Consider the following 26,218-nt stretch of genomic DNA (forward strand, 5'->3'; position numbering starts at 1 on the left):
CTAGAATAATGGCCCAGACAGCTGCTAAACAGGGTATAGGCAGAGGGCGTGGTAAACCAGCCCCTGAGTGTCTTCCCAGTGAGGTGGATGGTGGGGCACCTGCTGCGGGCACCCCAGAGCCCACTGAGGAGAGCACTGCTTCCCTTGGTGACAAACCTACACTTGCTGGATGGCATGTAGAAGGAGGACACACCAAGAAGTAGTTCTGTAGAGCACAGAGGGAGTGTCCAACCCCTGAGGGCATGAAGTAACTGGTTGAGGCCCAGCAGACAGGTAATGCCTCTGGGAGTTATGACATTTACTGGGCTATAACCACGGGGTGACTAGACGGGATAGATACCGTCATAATAATGGTTGTCCCCTCGCTCCAAATGAAGCAAACTTCAAACCAATTCCATAGTTTTAAAATAATAATTCAAACTGATCCTGCATGGTTATCTCCTAACATTAGTGCAATATAGAGGATATTCAAGATGCTGCATGATACACTGTGATTTACACATTAGTAAAATGTACACTTTAGTTGGCAACTCTATTAGATCTGGTATCATTGGCGTGAGTCTTCCTTCCATTTTGGCGGATTGCCTCCTCTGTTTTGATATGTTTTTGCTGGTGTTATGCTTTGGGCACTGTGCCACTGCTAATCAGTGCCACAGTGCAAGTGCTCCCTATATTAAATTGATATACTAATTGGTTATTCCATGATTAGGTCATTTGATTTATCTGTCAGCCCCTAGTACAGTGCACCATGTGTGCTCAGGGCTTGTAAATTAAATGCTGCTGGTGGGCTTGAGGCACTGGTGGTGCCACCCAAAGAAGCAGCTTGTAAAGTGTGTCTCAGGCCTGCCATTGCCAGGCCTGTGTGCAGTCTAGCACTGCCATGTCGACTTGGCCAAGTGTACCTACTTGCCAGTCCCTAAACCTTCCCTTTGCTTCATATTAGACACCCCTATGGTAGGCCCAAGGACAGGGTGCATTGTAAGTATAAGGTAGGACATGCTCTGATGTGTGTAGCATGTTCTAATAGTGAATTACAGCCATTTTAGTTTTTCACTATTAAAGGCTACCTGTTCACATAGGCCAGAATGGGCAGTTAGATTATTACATTCTTATAATCCTAACTGACTCAGGGAACATGGTAGAAATTCGAATTTAGTATGCCTGAACTCAGAATAATAAAATACATCTTTTAGTAAAGTTGGTTTTAACCACTTGGATGCTAAGGGGTGTGCGAGTAGGTCCATTGACTTTCCATTGAAATCAATGGAAACTCCATGACGAGTTACCCTTGTCATTAGCACTGAAGGGGTTAATACTCTGTGTTTGAAAGTACCACTTTTAGAAATTAGGTATTTTCTTGCCTAACTGTCCAGGCCTGCCTCTGCTAGGTTGTGTTTTCCTTGTCTGGGTTTGTGAGTGACGGGGCTGGGGGATTCCAGGTGACAGACTGGGGCAGCCCGGTGGTGAATAGAGAGATCTGCATCTAGATGGGAGGGAGGAGTTGCACCTGGGACCTGAATAGGGCTGGGCCTTCCCTCTACAATGCTGGTTCCACCCCGTGTGGCTTGTCTGATGTCTCTGCCTGCACTGTAAAAGGAGAGGAGGAATCATGTCAACAGAGTGCTCCAGAGCTGTATCTTCCCTCTCCTGTACTAGCTCCACCTCCTGTGGGGCAGCTGATGTCTCTGCCCTACACAGTGAAAGGAAGAAGAGAGTCATGTAAACAAAGTGCTCAGGAACTGGTTTGGACTAGGCAGAGGCCTCTCTGCCTTCAGAGAACAAAGGATTTTAAGGTATAAATAGTGGGACCCTGATCCCAAGAAATGAGATCACATCTGGACAAGAAACCTTTCTGCCAAGGAGAAGAACCAAGCAAGCTGCAGGAGTTGTACTGCCCCTCTGCTAGTGTGCTGTTTGCTGGGTTGGCCTGCAGTGGTTACTTCATTGCCAAGGGAAAGGAGAAGGAACTTTTTTAAGGAAGTTTCATCTACAGAATATTCTCCAAGGGCTTGAACTGTGCTTGCCTCCTGCTGAAGTCTCAGGGACAACAGACTTCACCTCTAGCTCTATCCTGAATTTCCTTGCTGGGAATTCTTACGCCAGTCACTCGCGTGCCACTGGTAGCTGGAAGCACGACGCATCGAGAAGAAGTGTGTCGCCGCCGCAGCTGAAATCATCGCAACGCCGGAGAAGCGAGCCTTCGCCGCATCTCCCTGGAAACATGTGTTCGTCGAAGCTGCCTGCTGTCGCATAACCGGAGAAGCGTGACGCCATCGAGAGAGTCGCCATCGCATCACCGGAGAAGCGTGTCGCCGAGCATGTTGCGGCTCCAAAGTACATAGTCGTCGCAAGGCTGCCAGGGCGTCATCACATCGTCATCGCATCGCGGCATCGCCATCTTCTCGCATCGCAAATGGATTGTAACATCGCATCAAGGCGCCATATTGCCCACCGCAACGGGCCCGCAGGCCGAGAATCTACGCATCACCTCCGCAGTGGTAAGGCTCACGACGAGTCCCCTACTCTGCGCAAGCATTGAGGCAGGACGCAACCGTTCCCCGGGATCACTGAACCGACGCATCTCCCCTTTTGCAAGCTTTTTGTTCACAATGCGTTACGCATCCAGGTACTTTCTTGAGCACTTTGTCGCATTTACCATGTAAGCACACATTTTTATAGCGCGGCTATCGCTCCGAGGAGCATCTTGGCGCTCCACACCCAACCCTGATGGAGATGAATTGGTAGACAGAAGGCAGTGACACACTGTACAATTATTACACCAAAGCTCTGCAGGCTGCGTCAGAGAGCGAAAAGATCCATGTTTTCAATGATCTTCTGAAGTCAACCTCCTTGACTATACAACGGAGCTGAGCTGGCAGTTTATTCCAGGCTTTTGAACCCAGCACGAAGAGGGACTTCCCTCCCTTAGTGGCTAATCTAAATCTAGGGACAACTAAAAGGTTTTGATTGGCAGACCTCAAACATCGCGTTGGCGTGTAGTGTTGAAATCCCCTCCGAAGATATTTAGGGCCTTGGGACTGAAAGGCTCTGAAAGCAATCACGAGAATTTTAAAAAGAACTCGCTTATGAATTGGCAACCAATGTAAAGTTTTTAGTGCTGCCGTGGCCGATGATCTTTTTGGCCAGCGTAAAACCAGGCGAGCTGCAGCATGCTGAACCATCTGCAGCCTATGCAGCACCGTTTTATTGGTGCCTGCATAAAGACTGTTGCAGTAGTCCAGTCTGGATGTTATAAGGGCCACTGCAACAGTCTTCCTGGCCTCTAAAGGCAGCAAATCAAAAAACTTCTTCAGTGATCTGATGATCTGGAAACACGAGCCCGCCACGGCTACTGCCTGCGGTTTAAAAGAAAGTTGGGCATCAAATTTTACTCCCAAATTTCGTGCAGAGGCAATAGTGTTAGGGGGAGCTTCAGCGCCCTCAGGCCACCATTGTGAGGGGGAAAACATGTTTAGAGGACCAAAAGATATTATTTCTGTCTTCCCCGAGTTACACTTGAGGTGATTGTTGGTCATCCACTCAAAGGTAGCCCGGAGACAGTTCCTCAAGTTTTCTTCTGCCCCTGGCAGCTCCCTGTCCAGCACCAGGATCAACTGAGTGTCGTCAGCGTACGCTATGACTTCAATCCGATAAGACACAATCAGCTCTAACAAGGGGACCATATAAAGATTAAATAAGACAGGACTCAAACTAGCGCCCTGTGGGACCCCTGAGTTGATAGTCTTTTCCTCCGATTTGTAGTCACCTAGTACTATTACCTGACGACGCAGAGACAGGAAGTTAGCAAGCCATGCCAGCACAGTTCCACCCACACCTGCATTCTTCAAGCGGTCGATCAAGATTGGATGGGCGACCGTATCGAAGGCCGCCGATAGATCGAGTAAAATCAAGACGGCCTTCTTCCCCTGGTCCAATGCCATGCGTAATGTCTCGGCCGAGAACAAAAGAGCGGACTCAGTCGAGTGCTTGGACCGAAACCCCGATTGATTGGAGTGAAGGATGTTATTCTCCTCTAGGAAATTTGACAGTTGATGATTGACAAACTTCTCCGTCAGTTTAAATACTGCCGGTAATAGGGAAATTGGTCGCAGGTTAGACAGGGTGGTTGGGTCTGACAGGGCTTTCTTTTGCAGCGGCATAACCGCTGCGCATTTCCAATCCTCTGGGATTACAGCAGTAGCCAGCGAGGAGTTAATGATACTGTTGATTATTGGATTTAAATCCGCAACCAGAGTTCGAAGAACTATGGGCGGGCATGGATCAAATGGGGAACCAGATTTTATGGCCGAAATGGCTTGGTATGAGTCCTCCAAAGAGACCTGTGCAAATGATTCCAAGCAAGAGGTCCTGGATGTCAAGGCGTCTGTCCTCATTTTATCCGGACTAGGCGGAATGGGGGAGCTCGCTGGAAAATCCCTGACAATATCCACGACCTTCTTTTCGAAATAATCAGCTATGTCATTACACAATGATTGCGAGGAGGGGATCTCCTGGGAAAGCGCAATGGGATTAGTAAAACTCTTAACTATCTTGAAGATTTCCTTCTGTCCCCCTTCAGAGGAAGAAATAGCCTCCAGATAGTAGGTTTTTTTTGCCAGCTTAATTGCCACGTGATAGTTGTTACGTGCAACTGTATAGATATGACGTGCAGCTGGCTCATATTTCCTTCGCCATCTGCGCTCCAGGAATCTTACTGCACTTAATTCCATTCTCAGAGCTAATGTAAACCAAGGGGCGCTCTTTTTATTTATGGAACCATGTGTGTAACCACACTTTTTCCTTGCATCTAGGGATGAGCCAAAAGTTGATAACCAATCGCAGTATTGCTGGTTATCTGTTAAAGTGCAACCCGTTAAACCGGGTTTGCTAGCCCTCAGCTTCTCAATGAGCAATGGACGCGCCAGGGCATTAATCCAATTTGGCTTGTGGTCGGCCGTACTTGAGTCTGCCTTAGGAATCGGAACCTTCTGTTTTGCAAAAAGGTTGAATGGAATGAGTTTGTGATCTGACCATGTCAAGGTGTATGGGGCCTTAACAGACAAGCTCTCCATGTTAGTACAGATGCAGTCCAGGACATGGCCCGCTGCATGTGTAGGTTCCGATGTCAGCAGAGTAAGGCCGAGTGTGTTTATGATATCCATAAAATCACTAGTTCCTGGCTCTTTAATGGAGTCCAGGTGAAGGTTAAGGTCTCCCAATACTGTACAATGTGCGAACCTAAGAGTGAGCTCGCTCAGAGTGTCTCCCACACTGTCCAGAAAAGCTGTCCGCGGGCCAGGTGGACGATAGATTAGAGCACCAGAAAAAGAGAGGGTGTCATTAATAGTAAGACAGAACGCCATGGCCTCAGCTTCTTTGATGTCAGGCAGTTCAAATGTAGAACATTTGAAGGTGGTACGATGGATAATGGCCAGGCCGCCTCCCCGCTGCACTGGTCTATCCCATCTTTGAATTGAGAAGTCATGGGGCAAGGCAACAGCTAAGTCCGGATTGCACCACGGCCGAAGCCATGTCTCGGTGACAAATAGGCAATCCAGGTCCATTTCGATGATCAAATCATGGACATGCTGAGCGTTTTTACATAGCGATCTGGCGTTAATAAGCCCCCCTCGAAGGATAGTAGGATGCAAATAAGCATGAGAGCCTGATATTGGATTGAGCTCAGTTCTACAATGCAAACATACCACTGTATCCTTCCATTTATCTGGGTTCAAAAGATTGTGACAAAAGGGAGAATGAGTATTAAAAGAATCCAACCAATCCCTGGAATTCACTACAGGTGTAAATGTGGGGGTGACCTCCCTTACCCTCGCCGCAGCCTCGACGCGGACGAGCGCAGACAGGCCGGACTCTGGCCGGACTCTGGCCGGACTCTGGCCGGACTCTGGCCGGACTCTGGCCGGACTCCGGCGTGAGTCCGGCTTTCCCGCTGCGCGTTCCCGCTGCGCGGCATCTGGCAGGTTTAAGTAGGTCCAAGTTCAGCCAGGCAAAAGACTAGGGCGCTCACCAAAATGGCGCCGCGTTTTTGTCCCTGCCTACCACCAAGATGGCTGGGTGCGTGGGTGTAGGGAGCTAAGTGATCCGCCAAACAGCGGTGAGTTTTACCGTTTATGTGCAGGTAAGCGCTATGTGTGCTATAAAAGATTTAGTACAGCAATTTCGTTTTTATTTAAAAAATAGCTAAACGACGATTTTAAAAGCGCATACTAGCGCAGTTTGCACAACGAGGCAGCGTGAGGCAGCGCGTCGTGTATAGCAGGCGCAGCGTTGTTACTAACCTTGTCTAGGACCGAGCAGGCGGAACCGGCGTCTTAAGTAGGTCCAAGTTCAGCCAGGCAAAAGACTAGGACGCTCACCAAAATGGCGCCGTGTTTTTGTCCCTGCCTACCACCAAGATGGCTGGGTGCGTGGGTGTAGGGAGCTAAGTGATCCGCCAAACAGCGGTGAGTTTTACCGTTTATGTGCAGGTAAGCGCTATGTGTGCTATAAAAGATTTAGTACAGCAATTTCGTTTTTATTTAAAAAATAGCTAAACGATGATTTTAAAAGCGCATACTAGCGCAGTTTGCCCAACGAGGCAGCGTGAGGCAGCGTGTCGTGTATAGCAGGCGCAGCGTTGTTACTAACCTTGTCATCAACTTGAACTAAGCAACTCTAATCATCTTTTAAGCAATCTTAAGTGTAGTATTGTGGATTTTTGTCGTTTGTGGTCTTGTGTTTAAGTCTATTTAAAGAATACTTATTTTTATAAAACCTGTGTTGTGTCCATCTGTAGTGTTTTCACTGTATAACTGTGTATATTCACAAATGCTTAACACACTGCCTCTGAGATAAGCCTGTCTGCTCGTGACAATCTACCAAGGGGGTGAGCAGGGGTTATTAAGGAGTGTAATCCCCTTATCCTGACTTAGAAGTAAGGGACCCTATTGTCCCTATTTGGATAAAGGTGAATACCATTGCCAACTAGAGACCTCCAGATCTAACAAACTTCCTCTTGTTTGAAGTGTGGCTGTATTTCCTCCCTCCAAAACAATGGCACAGAATTACATTATTATATATGATTTAGCACCACTGCAAAGCAATGCAAATTGGCACAAAGTCTGGGAAGCGGATTTTCTTTCCAGGATAAAATATATTTTTTGAAGGGCAGGTGCCCTTTTCATTGGTACCAATTTTACTTTGTACTGCTTTACACAACTCTGCATCAAGTTAGCAATATATGTGGGCATCGAGGTGTAATGTATCTATTAAGATAGCCAGACTGGGCTTTACATCAAAAAATAATGCCTCCTTGAAGCAGGCGCAAAGTTGGAGAAATGTTTTTATTTCAGCTCACATTTCACACATTGTGTGTGTGCTGCACTGTATAGCACACATTCAAGTTGTGGAGTGTTATGAAAATTGTCTAGGCATAGGATGCTGTACTCGAATGGTATATTACCAGCACAAAACTTATTCTAGACATCAAACACACATACCTTTGCAATACAATGTTAAGGGGTCCACATGCCACTAGGCAGCTTTTGTTCGTGCCAGTGCAGTGGAAGAGAACAACAGCAGACCATTTATTTTGTAAATATGCCTCGGTGGTGCTTTTAACCCCTTGCACAACACAACAAAGAAACGTTGATTGCTGCTTTATAGTGCCCGAAAATTTCGTAAATCCACCACATTATTTCACAAACTGTTGCAAGTAATCCTTCCCAAAATACTCATCACCCCCCGGTCAATTTTTAGTTAACCAGAACTGTCCATCTTTATCTTGAGACCTAGGGCCCGATGTAGGTCGGTCGGTAACGGCCGTAAATCGGTATTTTCGGCCGTTACCGACCGGTATCAGCGAAATGGTATGTAGGGACAGTCATTTTACAGAATCGGTAAATTTACCGATCGGTAAATTTACCGATTCTGTAAAATACCAATTCGGTATTTTTACCGAATCGGTAAATTTGAAATGTAGGTGGGACTCTTCAGAGTCCCACAAGCCTTACCGAATCGGTATTTTACCACCAAATCAATTTGATGGTAAAATACCGATTCCGGTGTGCATGCACATGTTTGCATGCACACCTGTGCCATATGACAGGCAGACCTGCCCTTAGGGCAGGTATGCCTGCCACATGGCACCCGAACCTGTTTTGGGGGTGATAGTGGGTGTCAAAGTGACACCCCCTGCACCCTTGTGGAATTCGGTATTTACCGATTCGGTAAATACCGAATCGGTAATGCCCATTCATTCCTATGGGCTTCAAAGCCCATAGGAATGAATGGGCATTATCGGTCGGTATTTACCGAATCGGTAAATACAGATTTTTACCGATTCGGTAAAAAAATATCTGGATGGTCCTACATGTCCCCCCTTCATATTTACCGATTCTTAATTACCGAATCGGTAAAATTCGGTAATTAAGAATCGGTAAATGAATCCTACCTACATCTGGCCCCTAGTGCTTATCCATTTACTTAGTGCTTTGTATTGGACTTAAAATAGAAAAAGTAGGGTATAAGCAACCAAAACTCTAACACTGGTACACTGATAATGAGGGGGGGGGACTCCCATTGACACCAGAAAACTGACACCGGGGTACCGACAATGGCAGAGCCCCCTGGCAATGGTCACGGGCTCCCTGTCACAAGAGCACCAACTTTGACGGAGGGACGTTGATATGATTACATCAATAAAAGTCGACTTACACTAGGAAAAACATCAAGGTGAGACAGACAGAGAGGCAATGGCAAATAGGCACTGGGTTAAACAGGCAAATCAACGCTGACATTAAGTTACTGGCCCTGAGGACACAGAAACCGAAGCAACAATACTGACATGGAAACAGTGAAAATGGAACTCTGATGCTGGACACAAACACTAATGTTGGGACACAGGTGAAGTGTTGTTTCAAAGGACACTGACTCTCGAACGCTAGGTTATAAGGCTAATGATGCTGGTAGAAAAAGCCAGAACAGTGACACAACATAGAGACATTGACTAGAGGAAGGCAACATTGGGGTCCGGACATGTTAATACTGACAAGGAGTGTTGACACGAACCACTGATATGGAGAGACTGACACTCGGATACTTCCGCTGGGACACGGATACTAGAATAATGACACTGGGACATCAACACTGACATGGGGACCGTGGCATGGGAGCAATGAAGTTGGTGCATTGACATTGGTCACAAGATTGACACCAGGACACTAAATAAGGGGTGCCAACGCTGGCAATCAGTCACTGACATGGGAAGAGCAGCAAACACATGGCAACACTGACATCAGGGCACAAACACAGCAGCACAAACACTGGCATGGGAAACTACTGGAACAGTGGTACTGGAACATTGGCTGGGGGAGCAAATATGAATGCTGGGAAATGGCAAGGGATAGTGGGAAGGGGAGTCTGAAGCAACCACACTAGGATACTCACTCTAAAGTACTTATACTTGGACACAGCACCAGGACTGTGAGGGCACAGGGACACTAATTAAGGGGCTGGGGGTATACAACCATGGGCACTGTCCTGGGGTTCTTGACATGCGTCACTAGCACTGGGATACTGGCACAACCACACTGACTTGGAGACACTGCCGTAGGGACACAGGCATTGATATACACACTGGGATATAAACATAGACACTGGGCAATACTGCCAAGGGGATGTACGTTGTTACAACGCATGCTTTTACCACGCATGCTGTTACAACGCAAGTTTTACCATGCAAGCCATTACAACGCATTGGGGGTGCTGGATAGTGAATAGTTTGATTTACTATTCCAACTCCAGTCCCTGTGGATAGTAGGGAAGGTGTTGGATAGTAAATTAAACTATTACTTATCCTAGAGCGCCCCCCAGTGCAATGAATTGTAATGGTTTTCGTGGTAAAGCCTGCGTTGTAACAGCACTGCGTGGTAAAAGCTGCGTTGAAAAGGATGTTCCCCCTGCCAAGGATTACTTCAACAGTGTCCCTGCATGGGAACACAGACCCTGGAGCAAGAAGACAGTGACCCAGATTCCCTGACATTGGAATGCTGGCACATGGACATTGACATAGAAGACCCAACCTTGGGATATTGGCAGTGGGGCACTGACAGTGGGTAGATAGAGAAATAGAATCTCTGACCTTGATGCAGGATCACGGACCGGGGTAAACATACAAATACTAACAGAAATGTGCAACACTAACATGGGGACTCTGAACCATAAAAACTGAAAAGTAGTCAAACACTATCACTGAGATATTGACACAAGGGCACCTGCATTGGATCGCTGGTAAAAACACATGGATACTAACACTAGGAAGTGACACAATAGAGAGCACTAGAATGGATGCACTGGCACTGGGTGGCTGGTACTAGAGCACCAAAATTATGAGGGGGGCCACACATTTTATAGGCTCTGAAACGCTAGATGAACATCTGCCTGTTTTTTTCCAGCTCCTCTGACTAGTAGAAGTGGGCACATTGCCACACTCACTCCCTGAGCTATGCTCATGCTCCCCAAACAACCTATGCCTGCACCATCTTTCTGTCCTGCTGATTACTCCATTGAGGTCTCTCCCACAGGGGCAAGGAAGTCAATACAATGAGATGATGCATTTGTATGCATCGTGCCTCTGTAACCATAACTGTGCCAACATTGAAAGTGAAAGTGAAAAAGCTTTTATTGTTCGATTAATTAAAATCATTACAATATGCTAACATTCTAAAAAAAATATCTAAAAACCAAATAGGTTAAAACTCCTTATTATTGCCACAGTCTAATTTGACCTAAAACGTTCGTTACAGTATCATGTTCTAGTAATACTGTTTTAGTGCAAAGAGCGTTCATTTTTAAGACAGAGGTTTGTCCATCTCCCCTGCTTCCAGACCTGCAGATTTATTTCTGCGGCTCAGCATTTGCCAGTGGCGTAACAAAAATGGAGGGGGCCCCCCTGCAAGGTACACGGAGGGCCCCCCTGCTCTGGATTTAATATGGAGCTCTCAGGCCTGAGTTCTGTGCTGAGGGTGCCCCCTGCAGCTCGGGGGAGCCCCCGCACCGCAGGGCCTGTGGAGGCCTGTGTTACACCCCTGGCTAGAATCAAGAACAGCGTGCACTTGAATAACTATTTGTGGGATCTTGTCTTAGACGTCTGACCAGACAGAGAGTCCAAGGATAGGCAGGCAATCTATGATAGTGACAGCTTTGACTGAGTGTGAGATGGTCAGCCTCGCCCGGTAAAGGTCTAAAGCTTCCTTATGTAGGGTGCCAACTGTTGTGCAGTTTATGCCTGCCTCCCAGTCTGTGTGTGTGAAACCAGTGGCGTTGTCTACACCCCTTTGTCAGCCCCCCTCACAGCTTAAGTGGGGGTGATGTTGACACAATTTGTCATAATTATTTATGAGGTTTTTCTGTCTGCAGCTCTGCAAACAAATGGTTTTAAAAGCATTAAAATAGGGAAAACCATAATGGATAGGATACCAAGCCAGTTAAAGCAAAAGGGGCCCATACAGTGAACCGATTAAATAAAGACTGCGCAGGAGGGGTAGCTTATATTGGTGCAGCAGGTGCAGTGGCGATGGGACCCAGAAGCCTGAGGTAGTCACTGAACCCTGTTTATTGCTGTATTTTATTATTCAAATTGCAGCGGGTGGCCCATTTCCTTCCTTACACTAGAGCCCACAATAGGCTATTGAGCGTGTGAGAGAGAGGGCTGGAAGGAAGAGTGAAACAAAGAAAATATGAAGAGAAGAAGGAAAATGTGACAAGAAGGAAGGCCCAAAAGGATGAAAAGATTATGGCAAGGGTGAAAGGATTGGTGGATGAAATGTAAAACAACAGTGCATTGGTGGGTGGAATCAAGACTGACTGTAATGATGAAAGGTTGGATTCATGTGTGGATGGATGAATGGATGTTTGGACAAAAGGGTGAATTGATAAAAAGGAGTCTGAAATGCTGCATGGGTGAAAAAGAAGGGATTATGGATGGGGAAAATAGATGGATGAATGACTGGAAGTGTGACCTTGGAGGTTAGAATAATAGATGAAAGTACATACGAAAGGGTGTATAGACAGAATGGTAAAGGAAGGATCGATGGAAGCATGAAGAGATGAATGGGTGGAAGCATTAACAGAAGGATCGATGGATGAAAGCATGAAGAGATAGATGGTGGATGGATGGATGAAAGCGTGAAGAGATTGGATGGATGAAAGTGTGAGGAGATGGATAGATAGATAGAAGTATAAAAGTATGAAGAGATAGATGGATGGATGAATGCATGACAGGCTTCAAGGATGGAAAGAATACATTTCAAGTATCTTGGGCTTTCTCTCTTTTCTCACCCAATGGCATTTGAAGTATGGATCACAGTGTGGGATGTTTTAATATTCTGCCTACTCCCTTATGTGAAACACTGCCCTTTCCAAAGCACTACTGCAGCGCTCTTGCTCTCAGTGTAGAGGTTGAACAGTTACCGCCTACGTCTGCCTTCTATAGTGAGTATGTCGGCTTTACTCCGGTATGTGTGGGAAACAGCATTAGATCTGGCAACATTAGAATTATGATGTAGCCTTCTGTGGTAAAGTGGCAGGTAATCTCGACTCTTGCTTTCCTTGAATAATGCTCTGAAGTAGACATTCGGCAGCAGAGGCATCACATAAACACAATAAAATGAACAATTCAAGCACTACACGGATCTAATTTCCTTTACCCCAGTGAAGCACTGTGTGATCTTGGGTCAATTATTCCCTCTTTGTCTGACTCAATGTAATGCAAATTGGGAGTAATGCATAAAAAAAATTCAGATGTGGTAGCGCTGGCTCAAATCAACCTCAGCAGTAGAGATGGCTTAGAACAGGCATTGAATGTGGGGCAGCAAACGGGGTCTCTTACACGACAACCCGGAGGGCACCGATAATACGCAGCCCAGTCAGAACACCCCAATAGATGAAGACACATTGAGGGCACACCTGCCGCTTGGCCGGGTCTTCCCGATGGCCCATCACCTGGTGGACAACCCTTGTCACCCAACCGCAATGTACAACCTCAAATGAGGCCTTCGCAAGCGCTTACTGCCTGCCGGGGGTGGGGGTGCTCTGTTGTGCCCGGGGTGGGTGTGTGCTGCTGTCATGTCTGGGAGACGGCATAAGACATGTTTGACATATGTGGGGCGAGCACCTCGTTTCCTTCCATACTGCTGTGGCCTTGTTTCTGGAAACAACAGCAAACAAATAAAGCATGAATAAAGAGCGCTTTAGAGGGTGCAGTGAATCATATGGATATATTTACAAGTGAAAAATCCTTAAAATACTTTTTTGTGCTAAAAACTGCTAAGGTGAATGCACATCAGCGAGTGGCTATGGAGAGATGAAGTGCACTGGACGATGATGGCCGAGAGGGAATCCGAGGAGGAGGGCATGAGTGTGAGCATGAGAGGTGTCACTTGCCTGATACTCACACCTCAGGAAAACCTCCTACTTCCATCAGGAGGACCTTTTATGGTAAAAAACACACTTCTTGAGAGTGATAACATCTAGAAAGAGATTTTGGAAGAAAATAAAGCGTCTCCCTGGCCCTTGTAAAACTGAGGAGAGATAAAGGAGGGCCCTGAAGCAGGCTTTGGATTAGACAAAAGGTACAAATCAGGCACGTAGTGGCCCACCCGAATGCCTCGTTGGATCATACAAATAAGGATTCCTTGAGCCGGCCCTGCCTGGGAGGCATTAAAAATGTTGATTGGAGCCAATTATGGTACACACATTGGCCCCGTACCACCACTGGCAAGTTAACACATCTATAGGAACCGCAAATAATATCACTCCATCAACGTGCAAGTGGTATGACAGGCAGAGTAGATCATTTCACACGTGTGTGCAGAGTATCCGGGGTAGGAGCACGACTGCTACATCTGGCGGGCCAGTAACATCACCCCCGCTCCCAACCCACACATGCCCAGGGACAATGACAGTGGTGAGGAAGAAGGCCTTGACCAGCGTTAACAGATCATCGTCAACTACTTCCGTTGAGTGTGATTTAACAATGTGCGACTATGACTGTGTCTGTGTGCCTTTCTGTCGTCTCACAGACTATAACTAATGTCCATAAGATTCCATACACATACTGGACTATGCGCAGGATTTGAGAACTCGGGCATGCAGGGTCTGAGCACCCCAACGCACCCTTACGCTCAGGACACCATTGCCATTCTGCCTCACTTGCTCTCCTACTCACTCTCAGGCATTCAAGAGCCTGTAGACAAGCAGACAAGTTGAAGACAAGAAATGTTTCACAATGTGAAGCCTTTACTTCAGTGTCAAAGCATGCAACATATTTGCCACAACAGGTTGCAAATGCATTAGTACCTAACCAGTAACCACAGTGACATATCCATTTAACATGAAGCAAGATGTTGCATCGTGTACCCCTCTGGACGTAGAACCACAAGCATATCCCCACACCCCTCGCAGGAAGGAGTTGCATGGGATGTCGCTGGTCTATGGGTTTTGTCAGCAGAACCCATCACTCAGCCCATATATAGTGAAAATTACACCACATTTGATGTGTGGCTCTCATCACTGAGGGATCACCCTCCGAGTGTGGGGCATCTAGGCTGAATCACCGTGTCATCTCAAGGTGATCCATGTCCCCTTGCAGCTGTGAAACTTCTTTGAGTTGGGGCACGGACAGAATGTTCAGACAGTACTCTAGGACCGTGCGGAGAACAAGCTCTGCGGACACCTCTCATGTGACTGACATGTACTAAGGTACTTGCAGAGCACAGTCCTAAACAAAAAGTGGGGGGACTGACCAGGTAAGACGAAATGCAAATGACCTCACAGCGTCAAGATGTAGCGCTATGAAAGAAGTAAAATAGTGCGACCAACATGATTTGTGCAAATATTGGGACAGACTAACCCATCTGACAGTCTTATAGTGTCTGTATTGATACACAGGGACAGAACTAAGCAAAAGCATGCCTCCCTTAAGTATCTGCGAAGAGAAGGAAAGCTGTGTGCCTTAGTTTCCCTCTGTGGCATCTACATTCAGATGTAAGGTTCAAGGCGGCCCCCAGTCAGCATTTACCAACAAAAGGAGGTCTGATGGCCCCTATACTTCTGCACGGCTGGAGGTGAAAAAAGGCTCCCTTGATGCACGCACGTTGCTGCTGGGAATGGAAAGCATTCAACATGCAGGTGTTGCTGAAGGTTCACTGGTATCTGGAAATTACACCAGGACAAGTTAAGCATATTCCTGTGGTGACCAATGACCTTGCAGGAGGACGCCGTCCACCTCGTGCAAAAAGGGGGGACGATGTATAGCTGTGTGTACCCCTGACTCGAGCCCTCGGTACTTGCAAAACAACAACGCCATGTACTCTTTGTGCGCTACAGCTGCTTGATGGTAGCCGGAATCATGCCAGACGGCAATGTCCATGACGGTCAGATGACCCGCTCCACTTGCTCAGGTCGGTGGTACCTAGCAAAACAGACCACAGAGCTCAGCATAGTCCAAGTCAATGCAGACAAGGCGAAAGTCAAAGAGCTGGATGAAAATTCTTGTCAGGAGGCGTGAAGAGAGGGAAACGATAATTGCATGTTTCACCAACTGTTCATGTTGCAGTAAAGTAGTTAAGAATCCAAGAAGGCACAGGCAATTTTAAGGCAATCAGTTCCAAAACGCGAAGAAAGACATGTTGCACCAGGTGAAATATGCATAGCGGAATGTCAGCCTATAACTGATGTCCAGCACAGCCAATGGGACAAATCCAAAGAGGAGCTGCATGCGGTCACGGTATAGTTGCAACTGACAGGGCTCGTTCTGGCCCACTATGCAGTCAGACATGGTGTGAGACAAATCTCAGAAGCAGCGCTCAGCTGAACTGTCAAAGTTATGATCTGAAACCGCTAAATGCAGTTTGCAAAGTGTAGAAATGACACCCGGTGTTACTCCTGGAAAAGCATGGAAGAAATGGACAAGGGCACAGCCCACAAGTCTGATAAAAAGTGTGCAACGGCCTTCAGGATCAAACGCTATCAATAATTTGTGTGTCAGTTCACCCTGAAAATAGTGGGAGAGCTGTGTTTAGCATTGACTGAATCGCGCGGGACGGTCAAGACACCTGGAATTCGAAGGTCTCCGGTCTGGTGTGAGAGCGAATACTTGTCTAAAGAGAGGCCCATTGTGCCTGCACACTCCTTGAAGTATGCATTCGCTGTAGGAATGTGAGGCCAGAAATTACTATCCACAACCACTTATTGGGGAGTTAGCAGAACATTGCCACAAAAAGGAGACGTTGTGCAACTGTTCCCATATACGTGATGCCTGACCTGTTCATGCAAATGAAGTGCTCATGCAGGATCAGCTAAGTACATTTGGAAAATAGATTGGGCATGGGTATGTTGTCAGGGACTGGTATTCATGTGGTGAAACATGCATAAATCGCATATGTCACATGAAAAGCCCTGTGCAACAGTACTTGAGTGTGTGAATGCAATGATGTCACCATTGTCCACATGACAGGATGTGGTGTGATGCTGACTCCTGTGGGCACACTGATAAGGATTTAATTGGTCTGTGCTATGTGATCTGTGACAACTTCCATCATGTCCATGTTGATGTTATGAGGGGGGTGGGAGCACAGTGCTTTACCTCCCAGCACAGTTCATCCCTTAGCTTTCTGGTAAATGCAGTTCAGTCATATGCTTACTTGTCATGTGACTGAGGTGTTTCACCTGAGTTGGGCAGGGAGAGGTACAGAGACCCGAGTAGAATGTGGCAGCTTCCTCAGCAGACACCGATCACAATGTATCTCGCCTCTAGTGATGTAGGATGATAACGCGACACACATGAGTTGTTTTGTGCCCTGCCACAGGCGGTCCATTCTTTTAGCTGGAATGCATTGACAGCAGGTTCATCGATGTGCACATGGTCACACTCCTCACTTCTCACTGGTGGAGTAGTTACGGCATGACCTCATGCCTGGTGAGCGTTGTGGGGAAGTGAAATCCTTTGGGGATTATTTTTGTCTCTGGAATTCACTCCAGTGGAGACGCATGTGCAGGAACAACGTTGTGGTGTCATCAGTGCTTTGACTGGAAGATTTGCCAATGTTAAATGCAGGCCATAGGTGCTTCTTCTTTATCTTATGCCCCAGACAAACATTGACATGGCCAGGAGTTCGGAGTTGTAGTAGGTATCAAGTTACTTGTTGTATCGTATGTCTGGGCGCAAGTGGGGTAGCCCAATCTGCTAAGCACAGATTTATGTTAGAGGTTTCTGGGACACGCACTTCAATACATTGGCCAGGCCCCTTTGAGAGACCCCCAAGTTTTTTCATCCCACTTACAGCCCTTGGTACCTACATTGCTCGTTAGCGATGTGACATGGCTAAAGGGCCAATTCATATTTACGATAGTTGTATTTCCGAGGACATGTCCTCCGGCACTAACTTGTTGCTTATCCAATTCAGTTCATGCTTTGACATTTGTGTCTTTTTTATGTGTATCTGACTACTATGCCTCCACTTCATGCTTTGATTTGTGTTTTTGGTGCTTACCTCCGGTAGTTTGTGAGGTTTGACTGAGTTTCCATGCATGTGTTGTGCTTACCTGAGTCTTTCTGCTCTGAGGCAAAGTGACTTGCACGTTGGCTTTTTTTGGTTGAGGTCTTGTATTCTGCTTTGCAGTTGCATGTGACTACATCAGTGACACTGTGAATGATGGGGGCTTTCGATGGTATTAGCTGCATGTGCACTGCCTCCAACTTATGGGGGTTTCCAGAGTTGGCTACCGAGAGCAGGATGTGGGGGTCATTTGGCTCTTTGCTGTTTATGAGGGAGGACAGAGGGCCTTATGGGAGTTGTGGTCTTGCGATCAGGGCTCAACATCCCATCCCCAGTGAGATGACTAGCTACCTGGTGGGAGGCACTGTTGACGGAGTTAGCTGCCACCTGGCTGTGGGGTGGGGAGGGAGTGCCATGCTGTTTGGCAGGAGGCCAGGGTGCATGAGCTGACCACCTACTTATGAGGTGGAATTGATTGACGAAATGCTGTCGTTGTGATCCATTCATATTGTAAGCTTGCATTCCATATGAGTTTGGGATCACTGACATAATATCGACTACAAAAATATAGGCATTTAAAATATCGACTCCAAAATATTGACTACAAAAATATCGAAGTCCTATCTACAAACAGGTAAGTACAAAAATTTCGAATCAAAAATATCATTTAAACATATGTACTTTGTAAAAATGTCGAACTTATTAAAATTAATGTAAAATTAAAAAAATATTACAAATAAATAACTAAAATATACTTAAAAATACTTAAATAACCTTAAAATTATTAAATAATTAATTTAAGTCATAAAAAAATAATACAATTTTATTTGTTAAAACATATATATATATTAACATAATATTATTAAAAAATATACAACATTATTACCGTAGCATAGCAAGAGTGTTAAAATTACTATTCCCACTCCAATGAGTGCAACAGTAGGGAAAGCGTTGGATAGCGTAGCGGTAACAATTACTATTCCGACTCCAAAGAGTTCAACAGTAGGGAAAGCGTTGGATAGCGTAGGGGTAAAAATTACTATTCCCACTCCAAAGAGTGCAACAGTAGGGAAAGCGTTGGATAGCGTAGGGGTAAAATTTACTATTCCCACTCCAGTGAGTGCAACAGTAGGGAAAGCGTTGGATAGCGTAGAGGTAAAAATTACTATTCCCACTCCAGTGGGTGCAACAGTAGGGAAAGCGTTGGATAGCGTAGGGGTAAAAATTACTATTCCCACTCCAGTGAGTGCAACAGTAGGGAAAGCGTTGGATAGCGTAGGGTTAAAAATTACTATTCCCACTCCAAAGAGTGCAACAGTACGGAAAGCGTTGGATAGAGTAGGGGTTAAAATTACTATTCCCACTCCAAAGAGTGCAACAGTAGGGAAAGCGTTGGATAGCGTAGGGGTAAAATGTACTATTCCCACTCCAGTGAGTGCAACAGTAGGGAAAGCGTTGGATAGCGTAGAGGTAAAAATTACTATTCCCACTCCAGTGGGTGCAACAGTAGGGAAAGCGTTGGATAGCGTAGGGGTAAAAATTACTATTCCCACTCCAGTGAGTGCAACAGTAGGGAAAGCGTTGGATAGCGTAGGGTTAAAAATTACTATTCCCACTCCAAAGAGTGCAACAGTAGGGAAAGCGTTGGATAGCGTAGGGGTTAAAATTACTATTCCCACTCCAAAGAGTGCAACAGTAGGGAAAGCGTTGGATAGTGTAGGGGTAAAAATTACTATTCCCACTCCAGTGGGTGCAACAGAAGGGAAAGCGTTGGATAGCGTAGGGGTAAAAATTACTGTTCCCACTCCAGTGAGTGCAACAGTAGGGAAACCGTTGGATAGCGTAGAGTTAAAAATGACTATTCCCACTCCAGTGGGTGCAACAGTAGGGAAAGCGTTGGATAGCGTAGGGGTAAAAATTACTATTCCCACTCCAGTGAGTGCAACAGTAGGGAAAGCATTGGATAGCATAGGGGTAAAAATTACTATTCCCACTCCAAAGAGTGCAACAGTAGGGAAAGCGTTGGATAGCGTAGGGGTTAAAATTACTATTCCCACTCCAAAGAGTGCAACAGTAGGGAAAGCATTGGATAGTGTAGGGGTTAAAATTACTATTCCCACTCCAAAGAGTGCAACAGTAGGGAAAGTAAATACTTCATATATTATTTAAAAATATATAAATTAATATCTATAAAAAAATAATTAAAAGTAATTAAACATTTAATATAATATAATAATTATTCAATTAGAATTACTAATTAAAATTAATTATTACAATTAGTTACCTATTAATACAAATTAATTACAAATTAACAATTAATTAATTAACAATTAATTAACAATTAATTCAAATTAAATACAATTAAATGAATTGAAATATTTAATTAATTATAAATAAATTACTTCCCACCCTATTCCCCTATAGACCCACAACCCTCTACAGAAAATAAATTAGTAAAATAACATAATTAGCAATTAATCAATTAAATAAAATTAATTGGCAATTAACATATACTTATTTACCCATAAAAAATGAATTAACAATTAATTCGAAATAAATACCAATAAATAATTTTACATATTTAATTTATTATAAATAAATTACTTCCCACCCAATTCCCCTATAAACCCACAACCCGCTACAGAAAATAAATTAGTAAAATTAACACAATTAGCAATTGATCAATTAATAAAAATTAATTGCCAATTAAAATTTTATTAATTACCAAATATAAATTAATTAACAATTAATTAAAAATGAATACCAATAAATAAATTTACATATTAAATTAAATTACTTCCCACCCTATTCCCTTATAAACCCACAACCCGTTACAGAATTAAATTACCCAAAAATTCATTAATTAAAATAAATTATAACATAAATACACACTTTTCACACATATAATAACATAAAAAACACTATAAAAAATTTGATATTATTAAAAATTCGATAATTTTAATAACCTATATTATATACTTCGATATTTTAACTTTCTATATTTTTAACATTCGATATTACATTACTTATCTTAAAAACAATATTTTTGATGTCTATATTCTGTCCATTCGATATTTTGTCCATTCTATATTTTAAACTCAATATTATGTCCATTCGATATTTTTTACTCGATATTTTGACTGTTTACCATGAGTTTGATGTGGGCGGGCAAATGGCACTCACTTGTTGTGCACAACGGTGCATTGTAGTGTGATTGGATACATTTGTTAGTACTTACCAGCCTCCACTCCCCCTCGATTCCTGTGAGACTCTCTGGATGCAATATGGCAAGCACCTTCTCCTCCCATTCGGTGAAGGTTAGTGCTGGAATAGTAGGACCGCCACCAGCTCTCTGAGCCACCATGTGGTTCCTCTGGGCCCGATGCTTGACCCGGCCCTTGAGGACGCACAACCGCTTCCTGATGCCATGCACAGTGCATCTGATTCTTGTGCGCAAGTGGGGTGTGTTGGACCAGGCGCCCAAACAAATGTGGTTCTACCCTGATTATCTCATCTACCATCACTTTCAACTCTGAGTCGGTGAATTTGGGCATTTTCTTGGGGAGGCATGGTGCAAATAAATGAGGGTTGCAGGGTTCAAGGTGGTGGTGGGGATAAGTGTAGTGTGTCAGGTGTGTGGGTGAGAGTGTTGTTGTGTGGAGATAGGTGGGTGTGATGTTGTGCATTGTGAGTCAATGGTGTCCTGTCTCTCTGTGTCGGCTTGTGGTGTGCAAAGGATGGTGGTCCGGGAAGGGGTTGATTTTATACTGTGGTATGTGGGTGTGTCCACATGAGTGATGACCTCCAGATGTCTCTTCTATGCTACGCATGGCTTTCCTTACCAGGAGCAATTTGGTGCGTGTCGTTGTGGTGTGTGTTGTGATTGAGGGCAGCAGAGAGTACAGGCACACTTCAGGTATTGTTGTGAAGTTGGTTCCATCCGCCATTCATTTGGTCTATATGTGTGCGTGGTGGTTGGACGCAGTGCTTGGTCTGCCAGATCCGCATTCTCGTCGTAATTGGATGTGCAGTCATTCCACGGCAGGAGCGGCCTTTTGAAGCCGTTGCACAGCTTTCTCCGTCCACCGGGGTCGGATTTGCAGCTTTTCCAACCGTAGTGGACAGTATTTGGTGGTGTCCGTCTGCCGCGGTTTGATTTTGCGTACATTGCATTGTAATTTGACCGACAGAAATGCTGCGCGTCATGTGTGGGGATTTTTTCCAACACCATGGCTGACGGATGGCTTTTCCGTCCGGCATCATAAATAATCGGCCCTTAATTTGGAATGATAGTGCTGTTGGTGGTGCATCCATTTACAGGCTTCCTTGCCCATTTGTCTGAGCTCTCCTTTTGTTGCATCTGTAGTCCATGCCTCATATGCAGATCTATGTAACTAGATATTATTAAATACTTTGTTTGTATTTTGTCTATGTCTTCCCTTTTTCACACCGAATCCCTTTGGGGATTCATTTTTGTCAAAGGTGCTTTTCATGCCATTTATCTATTTGTGTGGCTTGTATGGTTGCTTGGCTGCAGTCTTTGAATTTCTTGGTGGGTGTTGTTAGGTCGACATACTTATCTTTGCAAGACATAGTCCATCGTTTGGGTTGAGTTACACTGTACTTTGCAAGTTCTGTTCATGGTTACGTTTCGTTAACATATTTTTTTGCACGACAGTCTGTATTGGAATTTGGAGTTTTTGATGTTGATAAGTTGGCTCTATCTGGCCCTTGAGACTCTATGAAGATTACTGAAATGTAATGAATTCTTGAGTCATAGTTTGTCAAATCAATTGCACCCCTTGTTCAATGTGTTTAGAAAATCAAGCTACACTTCATTCTAATGTATCAAGATTGAGATGCTGAAATGGCAGATTATCAATACTCTCCTGTAATGCATGTCTTCAAGTCATTTTGACCTACAGTGAAACAGCACAGTCACCTCTTGGGGACATGGCTAACATAAATTCTTAAAAAATCAATGAGATGACATAGTTCAGTAGTTAAAGTCTATGCAAGTACAGATAAAAACAACTACTGTCAAAGTAAAAACGAAGTATAAACAAAGTGGTTCTTGTAAAAACAAATAGAACCCATAAAAATGCCAACTTCCAACTATATCTAAATTCCAATAATCCTGAAAATGCATAGTAGAAAGTTGCCTCTAGCGTAATCAGTTACCAAATAATATTTTTAACAATCTGTAAACGGATGTCTGTTACTTAGCTGCCGAAAACTATGAGCTCCTCAGTTGGGAAGGTGGCTTCTGGGATTCTTAAGGGAAAATTACCCTTCTACCCAGTGGAGGGTGTGAGCTGTGCTGTGACTTTCCGCAGTGTATTGTGGGGATAAGGGGCCTCATTTATGAGAAATGACGCATCGCTGCGTGAAAGCAGCGATGCGTCACTTCTCAGTGCGCACTCCTTGCGACATACCTGATGCGTCATATTTAATGTATGACGCATCATGTCGCAAGGAGTTACATATACGTCAGTATTTCTGACGTATCTGTGAGCGCAAAAGTGACGCATTGCTGGAGTGTGTCACAAAAGTGCCGCAACTCCAGCAATGCTTCCTTTCACATGGGGCAAGCCCCATGTGAAAGGGCTTGTGTCAGTCTTACGCCTGCTGTGAGGCAGGCGCAAGATTTTGACGCAACGGTGTCCTAGAAGTGACGCAGTGAAATCTCATAGATTTCACTGCGTCACTTCTACGACCCTTTCTTGCGTCAATACGCCCCCTTTGTACACATTACACCTGGCGCAGGTATAATGTGGCGCGGGGGTTTATAAAGTGACGCATCTACCTAGATGCGTCACTTTGTAAATATGGCACAAAAAGGCGCATTGTTTACGCCACTGGTGCGTCACAAAAAGTGACGCACCGGTGGCGTAAAAGTGACGCAAGGGCTCATAAATGAGGCCCAAGGTATGCAAACTGAGTTGAACGGAGTATTATTAATCCCTAGAATGTCTGGTTGATAATGTTTGTTTCGAGGATACTGACCCATCTGTGCAATCCATGTGGAGTTTGGTGACACTAAAAGCTGCACAAGGGGAAACAGGAACATACATGTGTATCCTGCAGTGTATCAGTGAACCCACTTGTCGACTTTTTATCAACAATGAAGGAAGTAGAATGCTGATCACAAGATTTTATACATTCTTCCAAATGAAGTGTGTAATGAGACCACACCTGCTACGACCTACATGGAGCAAGGGAGGCCCGATAGGACCCACTATCTTTCCCCACAGCCAGCTTTTACATGACAGGGCTGACAGCCATGTAAGGCTGGCAGTCCGGAAACTCAAAATATGCAAAGAGGTGCCACAGCAGCACCACCAGCATATCCTGAGTCCTTGACCACTGTGCCAACACCAAGGCCCTCGTCTCTCTGTCGGTTGCAGTGGTCACATGGTGGTCCGACCGCCTAACTTACAATACCGGCGTCGGACCACCGGTGCGGAGGCGGTGGCTGGGCCATCACCGCCTCGCTCGCAAGTCTGGCGGTCCATGCTCTGTCAGCCTCGTGAAAATGTCCTAAAGCAGAGTTCCTGGACAACAGGGTCGGAATGCAAGGCCCCGCAGCCCCCCCACCTGTGGTGCAGCAGGCCCCAAGGCTTCCAGCCCTGGAGGGGGCCCCACACAGAGGGGCCCATCAGGATGTCGGGCGGATTGCCTCCGCCAGGGTAGCGGTGGGCACCGCCACCCTGGCGGAGGCAATCCGCCCGACATCCTTCCCTGCATTCCCCCCGCCATATTACGATGGCGGAGGGGACCGCAGCGGTGGGAAACATCGCCCGCCTGTTTTCCTCCCCGGTCGCCTTGCGGCCGGGGTGGAAAAGGGATAACATGGTGGCGGTGTCTATCAGACACCGTCAGCCATATTAGCATGGACATTTTTCAATGCTTTTCCGTGGCGGCAATGCCGCCACGGAAAGGAATGCGGTGTTCACTCTGGGGCCCCTGTGGGCCCCCAGAGTAACGGCCAAAGGGGGATGGCACATGGGGGGGTACCTGTGGTACCCCCCTGCATTTGCATAATCACAGCGGCAGGCACCGCGTGGTGCCTGCAGCTTCGAATATGCAAATGAGTGGATTTGTTTTTAGCATTGTGGCGGGCGGTGCAGTGAGCACCGCCCGCCACAATGTTAAATTGAGGAATGCGCCCGCCACTGTGGCGGGCGCATCCTAATGCCAATGTCGGGACCCCCGCCCTTTAGGCGGGCGGTCCCGATCTCCGTTGCCCACCATCCTAATGGACCCCAGAGTATCTTGTGGCAGTGCATTCTCTGGCTGAAAAATTAAGGTGTTTCACTCCGTGGATTCTACAGAGTTGCAGAAAAACTCAGCGGGATTCTGCAGAATTCCACCAATGGGTAGGAAAAATGCAGCTCACCCTGAAATTTGGTTCCAGTTGCACGAGCAGCACTGAAAACCAGTGTGAACAGATCCATGCGTGGCGCATGAGCCTGCGGCTATTTGAGTTGATTTTGCTACTGCTCAAGTAGAAATCTATTTGAGCTGCAGCAAATCTACTCAGATGGCAGCCCTCTGACCAAGATTGCTTGAAAACGCTGCTGCCCACCACTGTTAAGAATTCACGTTGGGGAGATCAAATCTTCCTCTCGCTCGACAGCTCACATATTCTGGAGCCTTGAGGGGGAAAAGTCTGCGTTAAAGAATAACACACAGTGGCGAAATTCCTCCAATTATTCTGGCGTAACGGAATATTCCACCAATCACACAAAAAATAAAGTACCAGCTGCCCTCTGGCTGCTGCTTGCTGTGTGCGATGTCCTCAGCAGTACACAGAAAACAACAAAGCTGCAACAATTTTGATATATTGTTGCACGCTGCAACACCTGGCAAAAATAGTGAATTAGAGGGAAAGTACAACACATGGACATCAAGTGAGAGAGAAATTGGACAGCAAAGACAGTGAGAGGGAGACAGGAGAAAGAGAGAGGTTATAAAGCGACAGGTGGGAAAAATGCTGAGCCAAAATTGACCGGAAGTGAAAAATGGGAGAGACGACCAGTGGAAGTTAAAAGAGAAGAGGTGAATAAGTGGGCACCATTGACAGACCAGTGTGTGAAACAGCAAACAAGTTAAAAAGAGGCACCTGAGTGAATGTGCAAGATATGTTCTGTACCTGTGGCTGATCCGATTAGGGCAATGGCTCTAGCTTGAAATACACAGTTGTTAGTATCAGCAATTTGTAAGTTTTGATTAAAAGATCCATTGTCAAACAAATTCTATATCCCAAGCACACGCTTATTATATATTACAGATGGTGCAGAGACAGAATATCGACGTGGAAATACCGAACTGCAGTAATATCGACTCAAGAAAATTGAATTTAATGTTATGCAAAAATATTTATTTTGCAAATGTCGATGTCAAAAATATAGTTGTAAAAAATATCGATTTCTTTTTTTATGCTAGTATTTTATTATTATTAAATTAGTATTAGTTAATATGTTTAATAAATTAGAAAAATATGTTACAAACTTTTTTAAAAGTTTTAGCTGCAGGATGTTGGGTTTATAGGGGATAAGGGTGGGGAGTAATTTTCAAAATTTTGCTTCACCATTTGAATATTTTTCACATTTTTATTAAGTTTTAGGAGTGGGATGTTGGATTTATGGGAATAAGGG

The sequence above is a fragment of the Lissotriton helveticus genome, chromosome 3_1, assembly GCF_964261635.1.
Source record: "Lissotriton helveticus chromosome 3_1, aLisHel1.1, whole genome shotgun sequence".
Classification (NCBI taxonomy): Eukaryota; Metazoa; Chordata; class Amphibia; order Caudata; family Salamandridae; genus Lissotriton; species Lissotriton helveticus.